Raw genomic sequence first — 14,473 nt, 5'->3', positions numbered from 1 at the left:
AGGGGAAGAGATTCTTTTTTGGCTTCCAGCAATGTCTGTCCTACAGATGGATCTTCTTCAGGTCATACCTAGACTTAGATGTTTGACTTTGAAATTCAAATCCCCCAAGTACATCATGTTCTTCCATAATGTTGCTCCAACAGCATGGGGAGCAACCAACAAATCATGCCCTTATACTGTGTCATTTCTAAAAATGCTCAAGAGTGTCACGTACAGAGTCATTTAGCTCTTTGCTTTTTATAAGCAGCTGATGAGGAGGATCCAATGAAGAAGTTTTGCATGCATCTATAAATAGTCATGCCACAGACTCAGGCACTAGCTTTACTACTGGAAATAGACCCATTAGATCTTTAAATCTGATCATATGAGACAGCAAATTCAAGAAATCCTGGAACAGTTTCATGAAACTCACTCTTAAAGTCTGTTCCTCTAGAGCCATTCTGATACAAAACTCAGTATTAGTCAGCATTCCCCCAAGAAACAGAAGTATCAGGATACTAGGATGTTCTGATTAGCTTTGAATCACTATGACAATGTGTGTGAGGTGAGTGGATCATAGTTTGGGTCCATGGTAATTTTTCCCTATTGCTTTTGGACTTGTGGAGAGGCCAAAACATCATGACAGGAATGTGTGGGAGGGGAAATGTGTTTGTCTTGTGCAGAGAGGCAGGAAGAATCTGCTATCCTAGTCTAGCCTTCAGAGGTACATTTTCAATGACCTAACTTTCTTCCTCTACACCTCACCTGCTAAACAGTCCAGTGATGCCACAGGTTAGACTATTGAAGGTATTTCATGTCTAAACTACAACAAATACTTGTCATGAAGGATTAGCTCACACAATTGTGGAGGCCAAGAAACCCTATAACACGCTGTCTGTAAGCTTGAGGTCCAGAAAGCTTGTAGTGTATGTCCAGTGCAATACCAAGGAACCCAGTTACACCAGGTAATTACGACTCCTGGGAGCAATTGGGTAATGACACTCCAGATTTTTGCTGTTTAGGGATGGGAGGGAACAATGCTGGGATACTTTAAGCACATCTGTAATGGTGTTCTTCACATATGGTCTTGGGCTCTGTAGTGGCAGTGTTTCTTGGGAGATTCCTGTGTCTGAAGCTGCAACTCTATTCTAGCAATTCTGATGTATGCTTGTTTGGGGACCACTGCCCTGTAGTACCTTCTAGTTGCTCATGGACACAGTGATTTAACTTCATTTTCTTCTACCTCAAACCCTCAGTTTCTCTCTAGGATTCCTAGGATTGTCTCCTGAATAAATCACTTGGCACTGAAATCCTTGTTTCAGGTCTAATTCTCAGAGCTTACAGCCAAAGACAGAACCCCATGAGATCTATGAGGAACATCCTAGAAATCTTGTTCTGAGAGCTTTTAGGCCCTTCTCAACAATGTTGTATAGATTCAGCATGGTCTGATTAGTTTGCCCCATCAATCAATATGTGTTGATTAAGTGCCAGTTTTATCTCAACATCACGCAAGTTGGAAAAATACAGAATAGTCCTGAGTAAGCCTAGGATATACCTTGCAAGTTGGGCATCTTTGGTGAGTAGAGAGATGGTTCAGCATCCAAAAGCAATTACTCTTCTTGTGGATGACCAAGGTTTGGGTCCCAGCACCTACATGGAAACTCACAGAAACCTTAACTCCAGCACCAAGGGATCTAACATCCTGCTCTGACTCCTATGGACACAAAGCATGCACGTGGAGCACATACACAGATACAGACATTCACACATATACAAAAGCATAAAAATAAATGAATATAAAAAAGTTAAAAATAAGAAGAGCCTGTGCCTAAGAACAAAGCTATGTCAGTGGTGGGTCTGCCTGAGTAGTATACTGTTATCTGTGAAGGTCCTAGCAGATAAACACAGTATTTTAAAGTTTTGGTTTTCCTTTTCTATTTAAAAATTTTCTTCAATATTTTTAATTTTTAGATATTTTTGGAAATATTTAATTTTTGATAGTTTTTGTAAGGTGAAATAAAAAACATCTATTTTTATTTTAAATGTATGGATGGTTTGCCTGCATGCATGTCATTGCACTTCATGCACGGACCGGCTGCAGAAGCCAAAAGAGGGCATCAGATACCATGGGACTGGAGTTACAGGAGGTTGTTAGTCACCATGTGGGTGCTGGAATCAAACTGGAGTCCTCTGAGTCCTCTGGAAGAGCAGCCAGTTCTCTTAAACACTGAGCCATATCTCCAGCACTAGGTTTTCTTGTTATTTATACATAGTTAGGTCAGTAGATCATGAGAGACTTGTCAATGCTCCCTAGAGAGGGAGGCCTGCTATGCAAGGCCATAGAGGGAACAAAAGAAATAGAAATAAGATCCTTTGTTGCAGTTTCCATTGTAAAGGCAAGGCAAGCAGGTGCCACATTCACTCAATACATGATTTTAGTGATCTTTATATACCTGGCTATATACGTAGAGAAGAGATGAGCAGGCAAGAATGTAAGATGTACTCACAACCCTGTGAGTACATGATGAATGGAGATATTGAGGGAGGAGATTCTAGATCAGTCAGTATGCTCAAGAAAGGCTGATACCTACTGTACCTAGAAATTGTCTATCCTTTGTCTAGGAGAACCAGGCTCCCCAGGTCTGCAGAGTGCCAGGATGTCAAAGAAATGCAAAACAAACAAACAAAAGGTGTGGTGAATACACAAGTTACTTAGGCTCTGGCACAGACAGGTTCCTGCAGACCAGAGCTAGCTAACCCTAGGGGTTAATGGTCATGACATTATGGAACACAGCAACAACACTTAAAATTGAAGAATTCTTTCATTGCAGTTTACAAAATATGACCTGGGCTTAATAAGAACCGGGACCAAGAGAAAGAAGTTATAAAGCATTATAGAACATTGCTACCCAGAGATAATCACACTGGGTGCTCAATTCTTCCAAGTACAAGAAATGGAAACCCAAATTGTCCCAAAATGTCCAATTGACATCAGTGATACAACCAAAATTGGGTTAGCTTCTGGTGCAGTTTGATCCAGAGGTTCAAAATATCAGAATTCCAGCTCGCTCCTCAGACCTCTCCTCTGGCTGGAGATTTTATTCTCAGACCAGCTCCCTTAGGTCTCCATGAGGCCTTTCATCAGGTCTCAATGCCCCTACAACATCCTGGCCAGTAAAAAGTGGGACTTATGCCCCTTGTTCTCTGAGAAGTTGTTCTAGGATCATTTCATTCAGCTAAGCTTGGGACACACATTCTATTGTGGAATTGCAGTTCAGAAAGTAAATAGTCAAACAGGGAACTGTGTAGTTGAAGGTGGGTTAAGTAAGTCTCCCAGAAAGCCTACCTCCCAGAATTCACTGTGAATTCAAAAACCTCAGCCTCCCATTTTGGGGGCAGAAAGTCTGGAGATTGACAGCAAGCAGCATGTACATGCTTCCCATTATTTTACTTGTGCCTTGGAAGTCAGTTTTTCTACTCAAACCTACCTGATGGCTTAATTTTTACACTTAGGCTTCATTAGGAACTGTTAAGAGTTTGAGTCTAGATACCTGCCCCACTATAGGCTCGGGTATTGGGGATATTGAGAAATGACTAAGCATGACTTCTTGTACTGTGATAAACACCATGGCCCAAAGCAACATTGGCTTACACTTCCACATCATCATAATTATAGAGGGAAGGCAGGCCAGGAGATCAGTGTAGGAATCTGAAGATAGGAACTGAAGCAGAGGCCAAACAGGAATGCTGCTTATTGGCTTGCTCAATTGCAGCTTGCCTAGTCTGGGTCCTTACACCGCTCAGCAATGTCACCACCCACAGCAGAACCCCACAACATTAATCATCAATGAAGAAAATGCTCCACATGTATTCCCACTACTGGTGTTTTAATGGAGGAATTTCCTCATTGAGATTCCCTCTTCTCCCATAGCTCCAGGTTTGTATCAGGTTAACAAAACCCAACTATGACAGTCACTAACTATATCAATGGATTAATTGACTGACAGTTTTACGCTGGAAGAATAGGTCACGGTATGTGCATTTGATTTCTATTCTCTACTTCCTGGATTCCATGAGTTGAGTAGCCTCTGCCACATGCCCCTAACATGATAGCTAGCCTCACGGCATGCCAAGGGCTTAGACTGAAACTTTGGAGACAGAGAGCCAAGATAACCCCTTTTCCCTAATTGTTCCTTTCCAGGATAAACAAAAAGCTTACTAACACAGGAAGTAGTTAATTTTTCCCTCTTCCAGTTCAAGTATTAGAACTCTTATATGGTTCACCCCTAGACATTGGAAACCGTAAATGTCAGATTCAAATTCCATGGCCAGGGAAGCTCTTCCCACGAGTAAACCCATGTCTGTAGATGCTCCTGGCTTCATGGTTCCAGAAATGTCCTCTAATCATCAACAGGCTGAGATGCCCACCTGTTAGCTCTTTCCTGCTACATACACCCAAGCCATGCCCACTCTTTTCTCTTTCCAGGCAGTGTACGCATGGCTCTTCTGGAATGGACCAGCTGCTGCTGTCACCTGTTCTATGCCTACAGGTATAAATGCCTGGGCTGGAAGGAGAGATCACATGCTTCCTTCCTAAACCATATGGCACAGGCAGATGGCAGACCAGTTTGTCACAGTGATGACTCTGCATCCTCCTGATGAGAGGCCCTCAGAGGTCACTGCTCTCCAGGTGTCAGAGCTTTCTGGTGCTACTGGGCTGGGCCCTGGCATTTTCCAGTTCTGCTGGGCTGTGGGTCACATGCCTTGTATCCTGAACACCTCAGAAGAAGCCTTGTGTCTCAGAAACAACAGCTTTATTCCACTAATTTTTTTGCTATAGGGAAGCTTGGTAGTCACTGTCATTTGATCTGGATCTTGGAGGTGTAGAGGAGCAGAACTCTGAGCCAACTGCTATGTCTACCCTGAAGGAGCTGGTAGAATTGATGGCTTAATACAGGGATGGATTCTACCCTGGAGATGACAGGGGAAAGATGCAACAGGTCATCCAATTCTCCAGTTTTCTTCTGAGCCTGATTTCCAGATTTATGCAGGAACTGAGGGTGGAGGGGAAAAAAATAGCAGAGATGTCATAGCTTCCTATCCTATACAGGGATGGATCTCAATTCAGCCTGTGAAAATTACTCTAAATTGCTGGTGTGTGAGACCAGGAAGTCCTCTTCAGGTTGGTTCAGAACCTGGAATCATTTCATTCTTTTTGGGGGGAAGGGGACAATGGATGAAATAATTGCCTTGTGTTTCAGGGTCACATATGCACACTGTTCACACAAAGAGAGAGATTGGAGCCTTGGATCTGCTCTCTTATCTTACAAAAAAAAAAAAAAACAACCATGGAATGGCAAATATAAATGACCCTGTTTATATTAATTTTCTTTCCTGCTCTCTTTTTAAAATTTTTTGACAGTTAATATTTTTTAATATTGAGATAATTCTGAAGTTACTGAAGAGTTACAAAAAGACTAAAGAAAGCTTCTTCATACCATTCACCCAGTTTCCTCACATGTTAAAATTTTACATAACCAAAGAGCATTCATCAAAACAAAGACATTAACCTTGAAACAGAACTATAAACATCAGTATAAAATCTGTACAGATTTCATCAATATTTTTTCCAGTGATCTCTTTCTATTCTGAGATCCCATCCAGGTTACCACAATTCATCTAGTCATCCTGTCCTCTTCATCTCCTTCCTTTCCCAACCAGTGACACTTCCTTATTCTTTCCTTTGTCTTTCTCTCTACAGATGTTTTTTTCTCTCCTCTCAATTCCCACTTCAGGGCATCCCTCACACATCAACCAGTGAGTTAGGTACTTTTTGTCCCTATGATAGAGTATCTAAGAAAACAGCTTAAAGGAACGAGTGATTTATGCCACTCATTGTTTCAGAAATCCAGTTCACTGTGGTGAAGATGTCAGTACTGCAACAGAAGAGACCCTAGGCTTCCAAGGATATTCCCCCAGGGACCCACCTTCTTCACACAGCCCCCACTTTGCACAGTTCTACCACCTCTCAATAGTCTAAGTTTTTTAAATAGTTTATTTTTATTGTTTTTAAGTTGGTGTGTGTGTGTGTGTGTGTGTGTGTGAGAGAGAGAGAGAGAGAGAGAGAGAGAGAGAGAGAGAGAGAGAGAGAGAGAGAGAGAGAGAGCATGCACATGCCTGTGGAGGCCAGAGGTGTCAGATCTCTCCTGGAGCTACAGTTACAGGCAGCTGGTTCTGGGAAATGAAATTTGGTCCTCTGCAAGAGCAGTACTCGCTCTTAACCACTGAGCTCTCTCTCTAGTCCTGATTTTATTTAGATTTTAAATTCATCCATACATTAAGCCTCATGATCTAATTGTCTCTGAAAATTTCCTCACAGACACACCCAGAGATATACTTTGATAACCTCCTAAGTGTCTTGCAATCCAATCAAGTTGAAAATCATAATTAGTCAGCAGAGTCAGGCTAAAGTTTTTCAACATTGGCTTTGTAGCCCCCCTCTATCCCTCTTCCTTTTTGCAATATCTCCAAAGAACATACTACTCCACAACTGCAGGTTTAATTATATGCTTGTTTAGTGTTGTCTTCCCTCCAAGTAAGAGGAGAGGAGAGAAGGGTCTCCATTTTAAGGAGGAAATCACACTGGGGAAGTACCCAACAGCTACTCACTCATCAAAACAAGTGGTTCAACTGATTCAGCATCACCCAGTTGAATATACAGGAGCAGAGAAAATCCAACAGTGTGCTCTAAGAAGTCAGAATCTGTTGACAAGATCCTGGGTTGCCTTAGAGGTGCTGGGTTTGCATACTTCAATGACCTTGAACAGACAGCCTGCTAGTCATGGTGGGGCATGTGGTCTGTCAGGCCCACCAGATCACCCTAAGTTCAGTCCCCAGGAATCTGGAAAGTTTCTGCATCTCATTTCAGCATTTCAGAAGGAATGGTATGTACACATGCCTGTACAGGATCAGGCCTCCATCTACCTGTGAATGGCCTTTGTCTGGTTACCTGGGGTCTGTCATGAGCTGCTTGCTGCCTTTGACATAACATTTATAATGAAGGAGTTTCCCATGTGCATAGCTGCATCCCAAATAGATATCCAGCCAGGGCCAGGAGCCCCCACTCATGGAGCTACTACAGAGGTCCATCCCTGTGTGTCAGTGGAGGGCTTTGTTGTATTTTTTTCAAACCACTTTTGCATCCTCTGCTTTCCTTTCTCAACCTTATGCACAGTTCTGGTTGATATTAATGTTCTTCCTATACTTTGAGTTGTTCTGGGTTACTTGCCAGGCCTCCTTAGATGGGATTGGGGCTCCTGAAGCATTTCTGCGATGGTACTTCCCACTGTATGAAGATTGTATGGTCTTTCTCTTATGCCTGTGAGTTGTCTGAGGGCTTTTTAGTGTCCCAGTTGAAGATGGCTGACCTGTATGTAACAATGGTGAAAGGAACCATTCCTTGGCCTATAAAGCTTCCTTGGTCCCAGATGTCCTCTCCATTTGTCCTTATGAAGAACTTACTTGTCCTTTCATGCTCTATGCAAAAGCTGTCTCCCCTTTAGAGCTTATCTCCCCTCATATCTTCTGCATGTTCAGACTCCAGCTACTGTGTTTATCCGTGTTGTATCTCCTTCAGGATTTGAATACCATGCTGATTAATTTTTGTCAAACTGACACGAGCTCTGGAAACTCAACTGAGAAAATGTTTCCATCAGATTGCCTGTAGGCATATTTGTGTGGCTTTGGTTAGTGATTGATGTGGGCAGTGCCACCTGTGGACAGTGGCCTCTGGTTCTATCAGAAAGCAGGCTGAACAATCCACAAGGAACAAGCCAGTAAGCAGCATTGCTCCATGGTTCCTGCCTGGGCTTCTGCTCGAGTTCCTACCCTGACTTCCCTCACTGATGAACTGTAAGCCAAATAAACCCTTTCCTCCATGAGTTGTTTTGGCTGATGGCGTTTGTCACAGCAACAGAAAGGGAACCAGGACAAGGACTCTTCAGCCTTGTCTTCAAACTCTAGTCATCACCACAGAGTCTCATTTACGGACACCATAGAGAGACACCACTTGTCATTGCCATGTCTGGTCCCTTCAGGGATTCTGTGATGTTGATATTCTTAGCCTCTTTTCCAGAGAGGGTAAACTGAGACTTGACACAAATTGACCACGGTGGCAGTCCTGGAGTTGCCACTTAGGTCCCTGGAGCTTTGGTTCAGAACAGGTTCATGAACGTGTTGTCATCTGCTTACTTTGGCACATAAAGAATGGAGAACTACATATGACTCTCCTCCAGTCAATTTCTTCAGAAAAAGTAAGTTTGCCTCTCCACTTCCCAGCCATCTCTGTAAAGTAAACACGATTCAGCCTTATAGCCAGCCGTCTATCTCAGACCCCTTCAAAAGCAGGAAGAAACTGGGTTGCTGCTTCCAGCAACCTATATCTACCCAGTCCTTCAAAGGAAGCTACTGCCTGTTCAGTATGAGAACCCACCAGCCAGCCTGAGTCCTGCCCAGCAGTCCCTGCAGACTTCAGAGCACAGGCCACTAAGTGTTAGTGTCAGCTGGATTCTGCTGTCTGAGCATAGCTCACCTTCTTTGCATAATGCTTGGCTACCCATATCTCTCCTTTAACTGTGCTGTGGAGGCTGTTTGAGGGCCAAGTTACATGGTGGTATTGCCATGGCCACCTGTTCTTTGGGTGGGGTCTCTCCTGGGGAACATTATATTTGGTTGACTTTTGGAATACCATATCCCCAACCCACTACTCCTGACTTAGCTCTTTACATTGCCAGGATATTTTTCTTAAAAATCAACTAACCTGTCTTGCCTCACCTTAACTGTAACACAGAGAGAAAAAATATCTCTCTCCTAAAGGGACTGAACACCAAAGGGGCAGGGTGTAGTACAGTCAGAAGCCAAGTCCCCTGCCTAGCTCCTTACCACTACTTTGAGTTCCAGTGATTAGGAGGTCTCCTTCCTCAGAGCTTCTGAATGCCTGATGAGCCTTGTATCTTCTGTGAGCTTTCTGAGGCCTGTGGTGTGGGATCCACTTTGCCTGGTGGCCCTGTGAAAATGCTGTAGGATCTTGGCCTGTTCTCACTTCTGAGCTCTATTTGTTATTCTGACTGAGGTATGAGAGAAGCCCTGTGAGTCAAGCCAGCACTGAGAAAACATCCCAAGGATCCAGGAAGTACCTTTAACTTTCCAGAACCTTCCTGTAGGGAGGAAAAAGGGCTTTGATGAGCTTTGCTCTCCAAGCCTGCTCTGCTCCGGTAACCTTTGGAGCAATTGTCTCTAGTAAAAGGACGTTATGCATATTCATGAACCCTGTCTTTCTGAACAGACTATTGGGCAGCCCATTTTTCTGTCAAATAGTGTTTCATCAAAGAGCGAGCTCAGCTGTTTGGGTGCTTTCCAAAGCCCAAGCTGGCTGGTATGGCATTTGGGGATAACAGAATATAGGTATCTGCACAGAATGCCTTCCATGCCTTTTTTTTTTTTTTTTTTTTTTTTTTTTTTAAAGATGTGGTTTTACTATGTAGCTCTGGCCAGCCTAAAAGTCACTATATAGATCAGGATGGCTTTGAACTCTGCCTCTGGAGTGCTAGGATTTAAAGTGTGTGCCACAAAGCACAGCTCATCTTTCCAGGTCTTGAGTTTCTGTGGGGTTGTAAGAATGAAAGTTGTAGCACACTTTGGAGAAAAAAAGAAAATCCTTCCCTTGGGGCCTGGAGAGATGGCTAAGTGGTTAAGAACACTGGCTGCTCTTCTACCTGGGTTGAATTCCCAGCACCCCATAGATGGCTCATGGCTCTCTGTACCTTTGGTTCTGGGGGCATCTAGTGTCCTTTTCTGGACTCCATAGATAGCAAGTGCGCATGTGCACATATACACATGCAGGCAAAACACCCATAGACATAAATAAAATAAAGAATTTTAATTAAAAAAATAATTAAAACCAAAACCTTTCTTCCCCATCCAAACTGTACCTGCTCATTCTGCCATTAGGCAGCGACCTTTCACTCCTGTTGCCCTTCTGACTCTGGGAAACAAGCCTGATCTGTATAGGCTCTGTGTGTTCCTGGTAGGTGCCTCATCTCTTTGTTACTCAATGCTCTTTAGGAGAACAGAGCCAATGGAATATATGATTACAAAGGAATTTATTAGACTGGCTTACATTGCCATCCATTTGTATGCTGGAGAAAGAGAGAATGTAGCAGCTGTTGGATTTAAGAAACTGAAAGCTGTTGTGGGGGTATCTTTGTGGATTTCTGTGGGCCTCTCTAGCACTTTGTTTCTTCCTATTCTCATGTGGTCTTCATTTACCATGGTCTCCTATTCCTTGTTCTCCCTCTCTGTTGTTGATCCAGCTGGAATCTCCCACTCACCCAAGCTCTCTTTCCCTCGACCCTCGCCCTTCACTACCCCCACTCCTGTCCAGGCTGTTCATGTAGATCTCATTCCATTTCTCTGTCATTGGGCGATCCCTGTGTCTTTCTTGGGGTCCTGATTTCCAGGTAGCCTCCCTGGTGATGTGAGTAGCAGTCCAGTCATCCTTGTTCCACATCTAGTATCCTGTTATGAGTGAGTACATACCATGTTTGTCTTTCTGAGTCTGGGATACCTCACTGAGGATGATTTTTTCTAGATCCATCCATTTGTCTGCAAACCTCATGATGTCATTGTTTTTCTCTGCTGAGTAGTATTCCATTGTGTATATGTACCACATGTTGTTTATCCATTCTTCAGTTGAAGGGCATCTAGGTTGTTTCCATGTTCTGGCTATTACAAACAATGCTGATATGAACATAGCTGAACAAGTGCTCTTGTGGTGTGGTTGAGCATTCCTTGGGTATATGCCCAAGAGTGGTATAGCTGGATCTTGGGGGAGATGGATTCCCAATTTTCTAAGAAAGCACCATATTGATTTCCAAAGTGGTTGTACAAGCTTGCATTCCCACCAGCAGTGGAGGAGAGTTCCCCTAGCTCCACATCCTCTCCAGCATAAGGTGTCTTCAGTGTTTTTGATCATTCTGACAGGCGTAAGGTGGTATCTCAGAGTTGTTTTGATTTGCATTTCCCTGATGATTAGGGATGTTGAGCAATTCCTTAAATGTCTTTCAGCCATTTGAGTTTCCTCTGTTGAGAATTCTCTGTTTAGTTCTATAGCCCATTTCTTAATTGGACTGTTGGGCATTTTGATGTCTAATTTCTTGAGTTCCTTATATATTCTGGATATCAGTCCTCTGTCAGATGTGGGATTGGTGAAGATCTTTTCCCATTCTGTAGGCTGTCGCTTTGCCTTGTTGACCGTATCCTTTGCCCTACAAAAGCTTCTCAGTTTCAAGAGGTCCCATTGATTGATTGTTTCTCTCAGTGTCTGTGCTATTGGTGTTCTATTTAGAAAGTGTTCTCCTATGCCAATGCGTTCAAGACTACTTCCTACTTTCTCTTCTAGCAGGTTCAGAGTAGCTGGGTTTATGTTGAGGTCCTTGATTCACTTGGACTTAAGTTTTGTGCACGGTGATAGATATGGATCTATTTGCAACCTTCTACATGTTGATATCCAGTTTTGCCAGCACCATTTGTTGAAGATGCTTTCTTTTTTCCATTGTGCACTTTTGGCTTCTTTGTCAAAAATTATTTGTTCATAGGTGTGCGGATTAATGTCAGGGTCTTCAATTCGATTCCATTGGTCCACATGTCGGTTTTTATGCCAGTACCAAGCGGTTTTTATTACTGTAGCTCTATAGTACAGCTTGAAGTCAGGGATCGTGATGCCTCCAGAGGTTGTTTTATTGTACAGGATTCTTTTGGCTATCCTGGGTTTTTTGTTTTTCCATATGAAGTTGAGTATTATTCTTTCCAGGTCTGTGAAGAATTGTGTTGGTATTTTGATGGGGATTGCATTGAATCTGTAGATTGCTTTTGATAAGATTGCCATTTTTACTATGTTAGTTCTGCCTATCCATGAGCATGGGAGATCTTTCCATTTTCTGACATCTTCTTCAATTTCTTTTTTCAGGGACTTAAAGTTCTTGTCATATAGGTCCTTCACTTGCTTGGTTAGTGTTACCCCAAGGTATTTTATGTCATTTGTGGCTATAGTAAAGGGTGATGTATCTCTGATTTCCTTCTCCGCTTTTTTGTCCATTGTATATAGGAGGGCTACTGATTTTTTTGAGTTGATCTTGTATCCTGCTATGTTGCTGAAGGTGTTTATAAGTTGTATCAGTTCCTTGGTGGAATCTTTGGGGTTGCTCAAGTATACTATCATGTCATCTGCAAATAGGGAAAGCTTGACTTCTTCCTTTCCAATTTGTATCCCCTTAATCTCCTTATGTTGTCTTATTGCTCTGGCTAGAACTTCAAGTACTATATTGAATAAGTATGGGGAGAGCAGACAGCCTTGCCTCGTTCCTGATTTTAGTGGAATTGCTTTGAGTTTCTCTCCATTTAATTTGATGTTGGCTGTTGGCTTGCTGTAAATTGCCTTTATTATGTTTAGGTATGTTCCCTGTATTCCTGATCGCTCCAAGACCTTTATCATGAAGGGGTGTTGGATTTTGTCAAATGCCTTTTCAGCATCTAGTGAGATGATCATGTGGTTTTTTTCTTTGAGTTTGTTTATATGGTGTATCACATTGACAGACTTTCGTATGTTGAACCATCCTTGCATCCCTGGAATGAATCCTACTTGATCATGGTGGATAATTGTTTTGATGTGTTCTTGGAGTCTGTTTGCCAGTATTTTATTGAGTATTTTTGTATCAATGTTCATGAGGGAGATCGGTCTGTAGTTCTCTTTCTTTGTTGTATCCTTGTTTGGTTTGGGAATCAGGGTAATTGTAGCCTCATAGAAGGAGTTTGGTAATGTTCCTTCTGTTTCTATTGTATGGAACAATTTAGAGAGTATTGGTATTAACTCTTCTTTGAAGATCTGGTAGAATTCTGCACTGAAACCATCTGGTCCTGGGCTTTTTTTGGTTGGGAGACTTTTAATGACTGTTTCTATTTCGTTAGGGGTTATTGGACTATTTAAATAGTTTATCTGGTCTTGATTTAATTTAGGTATGTGGTACCTATCCAGAAAATTATCCATTTCTTTTAGGTTTTCCAGTTTTGTGGAATAGAGGTTTTTGAAGTATGACCTGATGATTCTCTGGATTTCCTCAATGTCTGTTGTTATGTCCCCCTTTTCATTTCTGATTTTGTTGATTTGGATGCTCTCTCTCTGTCTTTTGGTTAGTTTGGATAAGGGCTTGTCTATCTTGTTGATTTTCTCAAAGAACCAACTCTTTGTTTCATTAATTTTTTGTATTGTTCTCTTTGTTTCTATTTTATTGATTTCAGCTCTCACTTTGATGATTTCCTGGCATCTATTTTTCCTGGGAGACTTTGCTTCTTCCTGTTCTAGAACTTTCAGGTGTGCTGTTAAGTTACTAGTGTGAGACTTCTCCAGTTTATTTATGTGGGCGTTTAGTGCTATGAATTTCCCTCTTAGTACTGCTTTCATAGTGTCCCATAGGTTTGGATATGTGGTGTCTTCATTTTCGTTGATCTCTAGGAAGTCTTTAATTTCTTTCTTTATTTCTTCCTTAACCCATTGGTGATTCAGGTGGGTATTGTTCAGTTTCCATGAGATTGTAGGTTTTCTGTAGTTTTTGTTGTTGTTGAAATCCAACTTTAGACCATGGTGGTCTGATAGAACACAGGAGGTTATTCCAATTGTTTTGTATCTGTTTAGATTTGTTTTGTGACCAAGTATGTGGTCGATTTTAGAGAAGGTTCCATGGGGTGCTGAGAAGAAGGTATATTCTTTTTTGTTAGGATGGAATGTTCTGTAGATGTCGATTAAGTCCATTTGAGTCATGACATCAATTAAGTCCTTTATTTCTCTGTTAAGTTTCGATTTGGGGGATCTGTCCAGTGGTGAAAGTGGGGTGTTGAGGTCTCCCACTAATAATGTGTGGGGTTTTATATGTGATTTAAGCTTTAATAGTGTTTCTTTTACATATGTGGGTGCCCTTGTGTTTGGGGCATAAATGTTCAGAATTGAGACTTCATCTTGGTGGATCTTTCCTGTGATGAGTATGTAATGCCCTTCTTGATCTCTTTTGATTGATTTTAGTTTGAAGTCTATTTTGCTGGATATCAGGATGGCTACACCCGCTTGTTTCTTAAGACCGTTTGATTGGAAAGTCTTTTCCCAGCCTTTTATTTTTAGGTAGTGTCTATCTTTGAATTTGAGATGTGTTTCTTGTATGCAGCAGAAAGATGGGTCCTGCTTTCGTATCCATTCTGTAAGCCTATGTCTTTTTATAGGTGAGTTAAGTCCATTGATATTGAGGGATATTAATGTCCAGTGATTGTTCATTCCTGTTATTTTTTGGTGGTGATGTGTGTGTACTTTTTTTCGTTGGGGTTTACTGCTGTGGCTTTATCTATTGCCTGCGTTTTCGAGGGTGTATCTGACTTCCTTAGGTTGGAATTT

This window comes from Peromyscus eremicus, chromosome 1 (genome assembly GCF_949786415.1).
Source record: "Peromyscus eremicus chromosome 1, PerEre_H2_v1, whole genome shotgun sequence".
NCBI lineage: Eukaryota > Metazoa > Chordata > Mammalia > Rodentia > Cricetidae > Peromyscus > Peromyscus eremicus.
This window is presented reverse-complemented; position numbering follows the sequence as displayed.